Source organism: Meriones unguiculatus, chromosome 9 (genome assembly GCF_030254825.1).
Source record: "Meriones unguiculatus strain TT.TT164.6M chromosome 9, Bangor_MerUng_6.1, whole genome shotgun sequence".
Taxonomy (NCBI): Eukaryota; Metazoa; Chordata; class Mammalia; order Rodentia; family Muridae; genus Meriones; species Meriones unguiculatus.
Genome location: NC_083357.1, coordinates 41,025,907 through 41,041,057, shown reverse-complemented (window position 1 = coordinate 41,041,057; position 15,151 = coordinate 41,025,907). Strand labels below are relative to the sequence as shown.

At 44.3% G+C, this 15,151-nt stretch overlaps 1 long non-coding RNA gene across 1 annotated transcript; it reads right to left on the bottom strand.

The window, feature by feature from the left end:
- Positions 1 to 1,492: 1,492 nt before the first annotated feature.
- LOC110561532 (uncharacterized) lies at positions 1,493 to 15,105 on the bottom strand. Its single transcript, XR_002477179.2, has 3 exons — positions 15,003 to 15,105; positions 7,147 to 7,290; positions 1,493 to 4,558 (listed from the first exon to the last, which is right to left on the bottom strand). It is a non-coding gene; the product is annotated as an uncharacterized LOC110561532 (long non-coding RNA).
- Positions 15,106 to 15,151: the final 46 nt, after the last annotated feature.

Here is a 15,151-nt window from a genome sequence, read left to right as displayed (position 1 = left end):
ATATATCTCCTTCCATCATCTTACCCACATTCACCTAAGCAGAGGGGAAATGCGGGGATATAACATATCTGGGCACCATGGGTCACCACTGATAATCTGTTGAAGCTTAGTATATTCTGCTGTAAGCAGGGACAAAGACAACCCAGTGAACCTAGAGCAAGAAGCAAAACTATGGTTCTGGGAGGAAATGGATTAGAGCTGTGGAAAGATGAGCAGATCTGACCAGACTAGAGATTTCTGCCTCTCATAGTCAGTAGGTTTATGATTTTAGAGAAAACTTCCCTGACCTCTTTGAGACTCAGTTTCATCTATAGGAAATAACAAAACTTACCAGAATCGTAAGGGTTCAGAGAGGAATAAATGAGAGAGAAGCTGAAAGCCGGAAAAGGCTAATTCTACTTCCGGTAACTCCTACAGATGATTTTGTCATTGTTATATTTGGTTATTGATGGGCTATGGTTACAGTTGAAGTTTAGGTAGTTTGGTTACAAAGAGTTTACATGTGCAAGCTGAGTTCAGCTGTTTTCAGTAGCTTAGAGCCTTAGATGGTCTTTGTGACAAGGACTTCAGATTTCATTACAGTACCCTATGAATGTATACCTGGCCTAGATGTGTGGCCATCCAGCCTAAGTCTCTGATGCAGTGCTTCTGTGTCAAAGAGTTGGTAGGTGGTAACTTTTTAGGAGAGGCCAGAGTGAAAAGGCCAGACTTAGAAAATCAGACAAAGATTGGCAGGAATGGCACTGAAAATCAGGTTCTAAAAGTAGCCGTAGCATGACCTGTTTTGCAGTTCAATAATATCACCTACTTGGATGATGGAGAGAGTGAGAGAGAGAGAGAGTAGAAGGAGAGCAATCTCACAGCCATCCAAACACCTTACCAAGATCCTGTACCACACTTTACATATTTGTTTGCTTACTTTGCCCATATTTGTTTGCTTACTTCTAATCCTAGCACTCAAGGGGTAGAAGCTGGTAAGAAGCAAGCTTGAACTCCATGAGAACTTGTTTCAAAACAGTGACAAAGGAAAAGTAGGAAAGAAGAGATGGAGGAAGGGAGAAAATATTTTAAATGTAGTAAAGTTTCCCTCACACATAGGAGGCCCTAGGATCAATACTGACTCCATCAAAAAGGAGGGGTTTAGACACACAAACAAAACAAAACAAAAATAATAAACCAAACATCCCAAACCAACCTAAACCAAAAGAAACCAAACCAAAACCCAAAAATCTAACCACAGAAAAAAAAGCACAGGCATAGAATCTTGAAAACCAGGAGATAAAGAAGTGACTCACCGAATAAAGGCACTTATTGCCAAGCATGACAACCTGAGTTTGACCCATTTGATGGACATGGTGGGAGGAGAGAACCAGCTTCTGCAAGTTATCTTCTGGCCCCTACACAAGCTATGGTACAAGCATGCACACCCACATATATACATACAATTAAATACATGTACTAAAATCTTTGGAAACAGATTTCAAAACTAGGCAACTCTAAACACTGCATAGTTTAATAACACAGGCATTCATGACCAAATGGTATAGAAAAGGCAAGGCTCCCTGCAGATTCACACAGGGTTTGGATGAGAAAAGGAAGTCTAGCAGCATGCTACTAGGGAGGGGACCAAAGAGTGCTCTGGATATTCTGGAAGGTTTATTGGTCACAGTGGGAAGAGGAAGACATGGCCATATGTTTGACAATATACCCACCATCTTTGATGTTTTCTGAATGGACAGATACCTGCAGTGAAGAAGCATGGACACTGCTGTCACAGGACAGGGGAGACAATGCCTTTCCCCCTTCCTTCCCTGCTGGCTGTGGAATATTACACGACGATTTAGCACACATACCCTTCTGCTTGGGTTACTGTTAGCTGTTCACAAGTCTCTCTTCCTTTGCCCTTAATTTATTCATTTAACTGACAATTATGGAATGGTCCTAAACTGTCAGCATGCAGAAAGGAATGTCACTGAAAGGAACATCCAATAAAGAGGAGCCACCAGCTCTGGGGTATGGTGACATGCCTCTGATCCCCAGAAGTAGGAAAATAGAAGCAGATGGAGCAGGAGTCTGAGTCCAGCCTGAGGTACATGAGACCCTATCTAAAACAATGATAAAAACAAAAATAAAGAAAAGCCTGCCTTTACAGATGTGGGAAGGTTGACAGAGCTATCTGTACAAAATGACCTGACTTGGCCCTCTGTGTTCTCAGGATCTGTCACCCAAAAGGGAGAGGATGAGGGGCTGGGGGGAGGCTGAAAGCTTGGTCTGTCTGACAGCCCAGCCTAGGATCCCCAGAGCAGGCAGATCCCTCGCTTGTCACTGAGCTCAGCCTAGAGCTTGAAGACAATTGCTTGGGCCCGGAGATATGAAAGTCTTAGGTATCACTCAGAGGAGACTCCCCCAGCTTAAATGCAAGCACAGTCACAAAAGTATTTGGCTCTTTTTGTAGGGGACTTTCTGGGGTCCGGCTCACTGGAGTCTTACTGATAAGAGTCTCTATGGTGCACATGCAGGTTTAGTATCCCAGAGGGTCTGACCTGAGGGTCTGTGCCAAAGCCCAGGAATCTGGAAGTCAACATGCCCCGCTGGTGTCTCATGCATAGTCTAAGGATATATCTGCTTTGTGCTGAAAAAGGAACTTTAAAAAGCAAAGGTTCTTGTGAACACAGGTGAGTACTGGAGAAGCCAGGGAAGTTAACACAGACTTAACCCTCAAAGAAAGAAAACGTTTATTAATCTCCCTCCAGAAATGGTGGGAAAGGGTGAGGTTTAAAGTCTCATGAGCATTTGCAATTTGTAGAGACTGTTATTGCCTATATATCCCAGAAATTATGTTAGTTTTTCCTGTATGCTTCTCACCTGAATCTGGAGCATTGTTTCTACGTTCATAAAATGCATCCCTATGAGAAATGTCATTTGTAGTTTACAATAACCTAAGTCACTTCTATGTTACATTAGGGTTAGGGCCTGGTCAATCTGGGTTCCAACTGGCATTATGTTTACCTCAGTCATTCTCCCCAGACCTTAAACCTTGAGCACTGTTTTTACGGCAACATTACCAATCTTTATGGGAAATTCCATATGTACTTTGAAAAGAAGTTCCATGGGGCTGGAGAGATGGCTCAGAGGTTAAGAGCACCGGCTGCTCTTCCAGAGGTCCTGAGTTCAATTCCCAGCAACCACATGGTGGCTTACAACCATCTGTAATGAAATCTGGTGCCCTCTTCTGTCATGCAGGTGTACATACAGATAGTTTACTGTATAAATAAGAAAATCTTAAAAAAAAAAAAAAAAAGATGCCTACGAAAAGAGGTTCCATGTAAATATGTCTTAAGCTTTGTTGTATACATGGAACTGAGTTAATCATCATTGGAGCACTCCCCCCCCCCAAAATAGTGCTGTGTTTCAATATGACTAAAACAAAGTACTTCATGTCAGGCTCGAGAAGTATGAATCCTTTATGGACAGCTAATTCAAGCAAAACAGAGTTTCATTCTTGTCTCTTCCTGGATCCTTTGGCTTCTGGCCATAAAGCCTTCAGGGACACCTGCACATCCAAATGTCTGGGAATCCCACATGTTTCTGAGACCCTCATTCCTCTGAAATTCAAATGAGACTTTCAACCCTGGAGTACCCCAATGAGTCTATTTGTATATTCCTTCAGAAATATTCCTGGAAGGAACAGTAGGGTGGGAAAGAGATAGGCCTGGGTTTGGAAATTTGTGGCTTGCTCAGGTGTGTGTGTGTGTGTGTATGTGTTAGGTTGCTATGATTTTTTTTTTTTTTTTTTTTTTTTTTTTTTTTTTTAGTGCTGAATGCTGAACCCAGAGATTTGAGTGTGCCAGGCTGCACTCTACCATGGGTATGAATATTAACCCCACTTCCTCTTTGCCACATTAGTTGGATCCTCCATAACTCAAGTTTTCCCATTAGCTCAGAAGAAAGACTAATAACGGTACCTATGTCAGAGGATGACTCTGAGGACTGAGAGTCAGTGATGGGAAGCTGTTGAGCCTGGGATGTAATAGGCTCCACACTGAGATTTCAGGTCCCTTTGCTCTTGTCTGGTGGTGAAGAGGAGGGCAGTGTTGGGTAGAAGTCATTCCAGGGAGGGAGAAGCTGCCTTCCTGAATAAAGGAAGCTCAGAGAGGTAGGGAACAGCTCTCAATCCCTGAAACCAGAAACCAAAACTCAAACAGAAAATTATATTCAGCAGCCTCCTCTCACTGCAGATTTAGCAGGACAGAGCCACAGCCTGTGGCTGGTCTTGAACACTTAGTGGCAAGGGAGACACCAGTTTTCTCAAGGATGTCTTCAGAACAGCACAGAAAAGAGAACGAGGCCCAGAAGCAGCCTGGCTGGCTCACTGGCTAGGTAAAATTATGGCCTGTTCACACCAACGTGCCCCATTCAGAAGAAGACAGCTCCTCCCAGGAGTTCTGTGTTTCCTGGGGCGGGCTCAGCAGGCGGCTCCTGATACAGCGGCTCCTTCTGCAAGAGGCTCTCCTCATAGGCTGTGTCCAGTTCCAGTTCAAGGTGCAGCTTTTCACACCTGGGAGAGGAAGGCAGTTAAGACACAGGCCTGGTTGGGACCTGCCATATCAGCCTTCAAGCTGCTACCTCTCACCACCTCAACTGTGCTGGATGGTCAACACTGATCTCTTAACTGAAGTCATTGTTTGTAATCCCAAAACATCAGTCACAAAGTATCTGGGCCTACAAAATGTTTCTGCTTTTACATACATGTCAGAATTGGAGCTAGGAACTGTATGTTCTCTGTTCTGCTACAAAGACTAGCACTTTCTCCTACAGTCCAGGGGCATCATTATTTAAAATAACCTACCCTAATAATAGGATTGATATATAAGTTATTCATGATGACTCAGTGATGGATCATATCACAAGCTCATTCTTCCTGCTCAGGAGGCACCTTGCACCCAAGCATCATGCATAATGGAGCCTGGCATGCTAGCGCAGCATTTCCTGAGTTGTGTGTCTGCCAAGAATGGCCCTGGACAGGCTCTGGCACCAAACTGAAACCTCTGTTTTCCTAAGGACTAGAGCTGGCAGACTGCATCCTGGCTGTCTATGGGAGGGTGTTAGAGGACTCTCCCATGAAGGTTCTGATCATCAATGCAGCAGGGACATCTGCCTAGCTTCATCCTGGAAACTCCTTTACCTATTCTCTCCAGAGAACCTTTTCCACATAAATGGGTTAAAAACTGCAGAGGTCAGTGCTAAAGGGTGGGAATCTGAACACTTCAAGTGATGCTCCTAAATAAAAATATAATTTCAGCCTGGTGTGGTGTGCACACCTTGATTTCCCATCACATGGGAGGCAGATGTTGGCAGATCTTGTGACATTAAGCATAGCCTGCTAAGAATATAGTGAAGAGATCAGGAAGGGGTCGCAGTGCCCCAGACACATAAGGTGGCAAACATAATGTTTTCTGGACAGAAGTTCCTGGAGACTGGACCACCACAATTCTTTGAGGTGTTCTTTCCCAGGAGGGGCTCTTAACCTTGGTTAAGGTTCAAGGTGAGCAAAAGCCCATAAAAAGCAGAAAATCCAGGAACAGGGAACCCAGATGGCTTCACCTTCTCCTCCCAGACTGGGCTCCTAACTCATCTGGATGTCCTCAAATCGATGCTGCAGCTTTAATGCTAAGTCCCTTTCTTGGATGGCCAGTTGTGTCTGCTTCCTCAAATACTGCAGGAGTTTCTCCAGTCTTTCCTGTTCCTGTTCATTACAAGATGGTGTTCTCAGGGGAGGGTTGCACCCTGGCATGCACACACTGTTACTCAAGAGCAAACGCACATAGAGGACCCAAGAGCTGGCTGGACAGCCAGGCAAGTCAGAACAGCAAGCTTCAGGGGAAGTAAGAAACCCTGTTTCTGAACTCAATGGCTGGCTTTTTGATCACCTACCCCTGAGTGGGGGGTGGGGGTGGGGCTAAGGTGGGGCAGGCTTACCTGTTCAGATACAAAGGGAGGATGTACTCCCCTATCTGTGGACTGAGGAAGGGGCACGGGAGAAGATGAAAGAGGGAGGGTGGTATTAGGAGGGGACAATGATCGGGGCTACAGCTGTGATACAAAGTGAATAAATTGTAATAAATAAAAAAGTATATTAAAATACAGATGTCACACCATAAATAATGGACACATGAAAAAGTAATGTATCCCGAGAATAAAAATGTAAAATAAAAAAAAAGACCCTGTTTCAAGATAGAAATTGACATGAAAAGAACTCAGTGGCCTCCTCTGGGCAATGCACACATGCATGATGGTCCACAAAGCTCATGGGCTTCATGCCAGAAGAGCATGGAGTTTTACACAGCACACAAGCTCTTCCTTATGGCCTCACATGTCTGCTATCATCCCTTGCTGCACTAAGAAGACCATAAACAGCAGCTCGTTCATGAAATAATATAACAACTGCCGAAATCTCCAACACTGATAGGGTTCCCTGTCCCTCAAAAGAAGTAGTAGTCTCCACCCATCCTTTAACTGTCCCAGGAATGGGGAAACATCAAAATATAGGTGACAAGGGGGGTGGAGAGATGGCTCACAGGTTAAGAGCACTGGCTGCTCTTCCAGAGATACTGAGTTCAATTCCCAGCAACCACATGGTGGCTCACAACCATCTATAATGAGATCTCAGCCCTCTTCTGACATGCAGGCATACATGCAGACAAAATATTGTATACATAATAAATAAAATTAAAAAAATAAATTTGAATGTGTGTGTGTGCACACACACAAACTTTAAAAAAAATAAAAGGTGACAAACGCCCTCAAGGTAGGTAAGAAGAACTAAGGGGATCACATTCTATCTGCCTGTTCCATAACACTCAGCTCTGTAAAACCCTGCCTCATTCCCAGATACCCAGGGCTGCTTGACACCTCTGTCATGCTGTGTGAACTGATTTCTTTCTAGAGGCTCCAGAGACTCGACTGAAAATACTGGGAGAGGCTAAGTTTCTTTCATATTTAGCAAAACTGAGTCCAAAAGGCCCAGACAGGCTGATGGCTAAGAGGCAGAAGGGAGAGAACCAGAGTTGGGGACTCTCCTGTCCAGAATAAAGGCAAGCAAAAACGCCCATCCCACAACTGTTGAGGTCCCTGACAGGCACTTACCAATAGAAGCCAGTCTCCTTGTCAAGCTCCTTGAAGTTCTGTGAGGCTTCAGTGTGCTCCTGCTCTAAGGTCTGCTGGTCCAAGATCACCTGCCTGTGCTGTGTCTTGAATCTCTCATAGAAAGGATTTGGACTGTGGTAGGGCCTGGAATCAAAATCAAAGAACCCCATGAATATAGGCCTCAAAGATGTTGTGAACTCAGGCTATGACTTCAACTACCCAAGCATAGAAGATGCCACATTGTGGACCCTCTATACTGCTTTATTCTGCTGCTTATACAACTTGTTATCCTGGCCCCAGGCCAGCAGAGGCTATAGATGTCCAGGTTGAAATGTGCCCTGGCTGCATGAACTCACTCAGTAAGCCTAGAGGGGCTGTCTACCCCATTATAGTCTCAGGGGGCCATCCCACAACTCTTGGCCCACCAAAAACCTGAGATTTCATTTCTCTGTTTTCAGATTCTTTTCTGGGGATGAGACCCAACCTAGGGACATCTTTTTAAATTGCCTAAGGGATTCTACTGTGTCTCTAATCTGACCATATAAGCTAAGTGCTGCTTAAAGGGGCACACCCAGAACTCAGCACTGGCATGACATTGAGACAGACCAGCAAACCCCACCTTCACACCACTGGCTCCAAGAGTCTAGAAGGATACACAAACATGCAAATGTTTATGTACAGACACACACACATACACACACACACACAAACATACACACTGGAGGGGGGTGACAGAAAGAGATAAAGACAGCCAGGGAGGGAAAGACAGAAAGAACAATGGGATGCTGAAAAATCGTATCTCATGTACTGTCTCAAGATTATAAGGCACAAGGAGAGAGATGAAGAGTGTTGAGCTCCAGGCCTTCCTGTCCTGCACTGAGATAACCAAGAGGGATCAGGACCCTCCAGCTGCTACCAGGAGCCTCCAGCATTAAATCTCCTGCCAAGCAAGTAAAAATCTCATGCTAGCCACTGAGTTCATGTCAAAGACAGTCCCTGTTCCCTTGGGGGAACAGCCTGACCCAGCCATAGAGGAAGGCAATGTGGCCAGTCTTGATGAGACCAGATAAGATAGAGTCAGATGGAAGGGAAGGAAGACTTCCCCTATCAGTGGACTTGGAGAGGGGGATAGGAGGAAATGAGGGAGGAAGGGCAGGATTGGGAGGGAATGAGGAAGGGGGCTACAACTGGGATACAAAACAAATAAACTGTAATTACTATAGAAAAATAAAAAATCTCATGCCAAACCCACAGTAGTTAGTGTCTCACACAAGCCACTACCTACAAACCCTTTCCAAATGCATGCTGGGAACTCACACTCCACTGCCTCAATCCTGTGTTTTGTGACTCAGAGCACAGGCTCAGGGTTCCATTTGGAAGAAGCATATTAGTTTCTTTCCTAGGTATCACTCCTGCCCAAGCATAATTTCCTGCCTCTCTGAGAATCATCTAGGGACATGACACCCTGGAGGTGTCCTTAAAAGGATTATAGGAGGGTGACTGCAGAATCAAGACTGATACCATGGGGTTTGAAATAATGGATACTGATTGTCCAAGGATCCTTCTGTGATAAGGGTCAGGCAATCTCACAGCTTATTTCTCTCCGTGGTCATCAGCTGCAGCTGAGTGGTCAGCCTGTCTATTTCCTTCTTCACCTGCTTCTTGGAGGGGAGCTTTGTGGGGATGGTGGCTTCCCACTGACCCCTGTAGGGTGAACACAAGTAAACTTGCACAGTGACAAGGCACAGAGGATGGACACAAATAGAGCATGCCTAGAACCCAGTGATATGATTTTAAAGATTTTGGCCTAAGCCTGAGATGCCTGCTCTCTGTATCTCTGATCTGCCATCACTCTCTTAAGAAGTGGGTATCTGAGCAGCCAGGTATTTCCTCAGCTTCCCTACACGTGCTTCAGGTGGCCACGGAGATGGCCTCTGCAGGCTTATTCTCTCCTGGGACATTGTCATTGACCACTACCTCCTTTCAAAGCCACAGAGAGCTCTAGCCCTGCTGAGAAACATGTTAGCTTTTACCATGTGAGAAACTGGGTGTTTACTTTCCAACCATGCCTAGGGATGTCTCATTCTTTCTTCAAAACATCCTTTTCATCAATATGAGAAAGTAAACAGTAGTGAGATCTCACAACAGGATGAATGTGGCAGAGGAATCCTGTCTTATGTGTACATGTGCTTGAATGAACAACCAGGAAGAGCCTGCAGTGCTGGTTTAGTGTGGGATGTTTGATAGTCACAGAAGCCATGTGCCTGGCCTGGCCTTTGAAAGTGGCCTCCAGATGCCTTAGCAGATGGAGAATGCAGCCATCAGGGTGCTGGCAACAGTATGATGATCTGTTGGCAGAGGAAACTGAAACAGTTGAGGCAAAGAGAAAAAGTCTTCAGGCTGAGTGTGGTGCTCTCTCTCTCCACCAAAGATACTAAAGCCCGATTGGTTACAGGAATTCTGTGACTTACATAGAGAGATGCTGTCTGAAGAATGAAAAAAAATTCACTGTGTGTGGGTAGGACTATATGTTAGACATAACTCAGTTGCAGAGTGACTGCCTAGCATAGGATAGGTTAAGGAATTCTAGGCAGATGCCTCTGCTTCAGGGATGATCAGATTCTTCACTGAAGTGTTGTGTAACACATTCCCATAGAGAACCATTCTATCTCTATTCCTAAGAAAATTCAGGTTCCTGTTTGGTGCCAGAGCCTGTGCAGTGCTGTTTCCCTCACGCATACAACTCAGGATATGCTGCTCCAGCATGACAGGCTCTATCTTGTATGATGCTTGGGTGCAAGGTGCCACCTAAGAAGGAGAACTGAGCTAGTTTCCTGATCTTGTTCAGGTGACCTGGTAGCATGACTACATTATGCCTAGCTATAGAATGATGTGATCATGAATAATGTGGATATCACTCAGATGCTGTTGACTGTGGTTTGTTACTTTTACAAAACGATGTCCAGTAATGTTGGTGAAAGTCATGCTCTCTCTAGTAAGCAGTAAACATACACTACTCAGATCAACTTCTGACATGTGTTTAAGGAGAAGAATTCTAGACCCAGCTATGGTGAGACTCTTATTCCTTGGGGTACAAACAATAACTTCAGACAAAAAAGCCAACGTCAAGAATGGACTTTGAACTGAACTATTTGGCCAGAAGGACACATCAGGAGGCTCCTGGTGGGTGTCAGTGTCTCCAAGACCTGGAGACACAATGCCCCTGAATATGTTGACAGCAGTGTCCATTAGGGATTCAGTTAACCTAGGAGTGCTTGTGCGCTGTCTGGGTCATGGAGAAATGGAGCTCAGGAAACCAGAACCATTTACAATCCAGTTGATGAGAGGACTCAGAGAAACCTAATGAGCTGAGTTGGTGTGTGAGAGCTGAGGCAAACACCTGGCCAATCATTTAGCAATATGGTCATGAAGGAGTGTGCTCCTTGCTCTCCTTGCTCTTGTGACCCCTAACCCAGGCCCTTCTCTTGATAGCTTCTCCGTGTGAGGAGACTTTGCCTCATCCTGTGGACTACAGTGTGCTGTACATTGACCTCTTGCTGTTCTTCATGGTTGTGGTGATGCCCACTATAGCTTTGGTGAGAACAGCCACACTGCCTGACTTCAGGCAAGCAGGCAAAGAGCAAAAGCTTGCTGGGTAGTGGTGTCGAAAGCCTTTAATCCCAGGCTTGTCTCCTGGTCTACAGAGAGAGTCCAGGACAGCCAAGGCTACACAGAGAAATCCGACCACCCCTCCCTTTCCCTCCCCCCCAAAAAAGCTTCCTTCTTCTCTGTCCTTATATAGACTTTCAACAGAAGATGTGGCCCAGATTAAAGGTGTGCCTTCCCACCTCAAGATCTGGTTCAAAGGCTTGTCTCTTCCCACCTTAAACGTCTGGACTATTCATGGATTCACAGACCTCAAACCAAGCAAAAACAAAAAACAGAAAACAAACAAAAAACCCAACCAAACAAACAAACAAAAAACCTCTCACATTCCTGGGTTGAAGTTCATTCCAGATGTAGTCAGGTTGACAACCAAGAACAGCCATCACACTTCCCTTCTGTCTCTTCAACAGCCTGTTACCGAAACTATTCTAGTGGGTGCTCAGGCCATAACTGGCAAGGAAGAGGTGCTGAGAGGCAGCCAACTTGCACTTATAAGGGGGTTGTGGCTAGACAGTATGTCACAGCTCCCTTTGGTTTGCAACAGCCTTCTTTATCTTCCACTGAAGGAAAGATGGTTTAAAGCTTTGAGTAAATAATATTAAAAAAAAATCATAGAGCCTGCCTTAGAGTCTTTGCTATATTTTTTATATTAAAACATTTTACACTACCCTTTTCTATCCTTTTTCCAAAGTCCTTTATTTTACCAAATCCTTTCTTTTATTCCTAAATATTTTCCAGGTTGCCAACCGCGATTAAAGGTTTTAGCAATTAAAAATACTTCGTAACCTTCGAAGACATCCTGTGAAAAATGAGTAACACTCAAAGCTGCTGCTAACGGAGCACGCTCAAGCCAACTAATGGTGGTACAAAATCTTAAGTACAAAAATCTTCATTTTAAAACTTAAATTTTAGGGCTGGAGATGGCTCAGCCACTAAAAGCTAGGCTCACAACAAAAATCAAGTTATAGTTTTGGTCGTTCATTATTTTATATACTTTATAATTCAGTAAATTTGAATTAAATGACTATAATTAAAACCAGATAGATTTAAATGTCAACATCTGGGATAGGGACTTGAAGGTAATTATTATATATATATAATTTTTTTTAATGTCATACTAGCAAACTTTTGTGTTGCTGTGACCAAATCCCTGACATGCACAACTCAAGAAGAAAGGATTTCTATTTTGCTAATGATTCAGGAGGGTACAGTCCTGGGATAGTTCCATCGTGGGGGCAGGAGTCTGAGGATGTAGATGAGGGAAGGACAGCTCTAGCTAAAACCAGAACTACCTATCACCTTCATGTGCCTCCCACAGCAGCCCACTTCTGCTTTCGAGGTCAGTCTCAAAAGCCTTCAAACTTCTAAAACAGAGCACCCAGTTGGGGGAGGAGTTAGTGTTCAGACATGTTAAGACTGTGGGGCACATTCATATTCAAGCAATGATAGAATGTCTTCTTAAATACAGTACCCTAGGGGAGGCAGTTTACATAGTGCCTAAGCAGATAGGCATAAAAGCCACATTGTGTGCAGTGCCATCTCTCATGGGACTTTAGCTCCATGTCTTGTGTTTTCTTCTTCTCAGATTCCTCATCTGCAAAATAAAAAGTAGTCACCCCCTCCCAGGGTGGCTGTTATGAGGGTTAGTTTACACAAAGCACTTAGATCACTACCTGATTATCTGAAGCACTAGATAAATGTCAATCTTACTCCAGGGCAACTGTGAATGGGTCGAAGCCAACAAAAGCATATTAGTTTACAGAAGTAGGGTTTTTTTTCCCCTTTAATGCTGTTTGTAAATTTTAAGAATCTAAAATATGGTTTGGATTAGTCCACGAACTTAAAAACTGATGATTTCTTTAAAAAAATATTTTAAGACTAATATATGAGTGCTCTACCTGCATGTACACTTGCATGCCAGAAGAGGGCATCAAATCCCATTATGGATGGTTGTGGGCCACCATGTGGTCACTGGGGAATTGAACTCAGGACTTCTGGAACAGCAGCCAGTGATCTTAACCTCTGAGCCATCTCTCCAGCCCCGATAAATGGTTTCTTAAGAAAACATTTTGTGTCACCCAGTGCAAAGTATGAAACTCAATGGATGTCTGCCTTCCACAAAAAACATCAAAGACAATCCCAAGCATGTTTAAATTCCACTGTCAGCCACATGCTGCACACTATTATCCTATCAGTTCACCTGCTCGGAGCACACCTCAGTGAGGCAGAAGTTTTTGCCTGGTAGTCATTCATTCTTTGTTACTGCTTTTGACTTAGATAAACAACATTCTAACTGCTGAGAAACTTCTTTTGTAGGTTTATTTGTGAATGTTATTTAGAGTGAGAGTGAAAGACTGACAAAATACCTGTTTTTCAAAATGAACTGGTAACACCTTTGAAAGTAATAAAAAGAATAGAACCCAAATATGAGCTCATTGCCATTCGTCTGCAAAGACTGGAAAGTCAGTTCCCAGAGCTAATCATTTTCGCTTGCTTCACTCTGCTGAGTATACCTGAGCTTTGATAGAAAGGGCAAAGTATATTGGGCAGTGCCCTAACACATTTCTTTTCCAACCAGGAAAGACCATTGGATTTCTGCCTCTCTACATTAAAGATCTACTCACAGCCACTTAACAGTCTTAATTTAACTAAAGAGGTGGCAGAGTATTACAATATACAACACATGCACTACTTTTAATAACACTTCTAAGCAACAGATTTGGTTTATAAAACAAGTTTTATTATTTACACATAAGTTATAGCAGATTAGCTAAGTGGAGACTAATAAAACACACAAATATGAAGTGTAAATCTTTGTTTTAACTGAACATTTTCAGAAGATTGTAACTGTCTAACTTTAAACTTCAAGATCTGGTGATGTAAATAGAGGGGTGGAGTCAGACTCCTGGGTTTTGAATCCCACTTTGTAAGTTTCCTACCCGTGTGAAATGCAGTCATTTCATCTAAATCTATTTCTTCATCTATAAAGTAGGGACAGTATCGACCTTGAAATCTTGTAAGAATTCAGTCGTGTGTGTGTGTGTGTGTGTGTGAAAAAGAGAGAGAGAGGGAACGATTACCAAGAGAGTACCTCATAGATAAATAGGCAGTGAGGGGTAGGGATAGCCCTCAATCATTTTAGCAATTACTTTGGATGTTAATTCTGTGAAACTAAACCTCAAGGCACAAGTAAGCCTTGGATATTTTCCTTAGTATTATAATGAAAATATTTTTATAAATAGAAAAGAGATCAAAGCCTGAAAATTTCCCTCATTATATAGATAAAAATCTCCATAAAGGATATTTTTAATCAGGTAGCTAACACATTATGTATGGGAAACCATTACTTAGAGAATTGGGAATTTATGTTCAGTTTCCCAGGATTTGATGAAGAAAGGGAAAACTTTCACGGTGGAAACCTTATCTTGGAAGAGAAGTTTGATTAGGACACCAGATGAGGTCTGAAGGATAATATAAATGACAGATAACAAGTGTTAGCTGTTACACCTCTACGAAGGTCTTCCTTTATGTGGTAACAGAAGCAACAAACCCTAGTAAGAACTGAGTTTCTCTTCACAAAATATCCTGGGATCACTGTGCACTAGAGGTGAGCATGGAAGTGGCCTATCAGAAGCTGGTAATGTGGCTCTGCCCCTAAAGCAAGCCTGAAGACCAGAGTTCGTTCCCGGGATTCCCAAGGTGGGGGACCCAAAACCTATTTTGAGAGTTATCCTCTGGCCTCGCCATGGCAAGTACGCATCATGAGCACGCAGTAAACACTTAAAAAAAAATAAGTCCTCCGGCACTGTCCCCTCCCTTCGTGGTCCCGTCGTAAAGGTGACCGCCTGCAAGTCCCGGGTCCGCGCAGCAACCAGCCCAGCGATGAGCGCCTGCGCGTCCGGGTCCGCGTGGCAGGGTGCGGAGAGTCCGGGCGCTCGGAGGGAAAACTCCCGGGCGTTTTATTAGCTCCTTCCCCAGAACAGATCTACTGTCAACCCACCCTGAAAAAATCACTGCAGAGCCGCGCCCCGGGCAGCTCCCGAGCTTCTACGGAGGCCGAGACGGTAAGGTCTGGAGCCCGGGAGTCCCAGACCCTCGGCAACACAGCAAGGTTCCGTCTCAACAGCAAAACAACAATAGAGTCACAGCCCCGGTGATGCCCGAGAACCCGGCGACTCCCAGCCACTCACCTGCCAGGGTTAGAAGAGATGGCGCCGCAGCAAGCGAGGGCACGCGGCCACGCCCACCCCCAGTCAATCAGGCCATTGGCCCCGCCTACTTCCAGGAGCCCAGCCACCTCCCCAGCCCCGCCCTCCCCATCCGTCAGGCCACTGGCCCC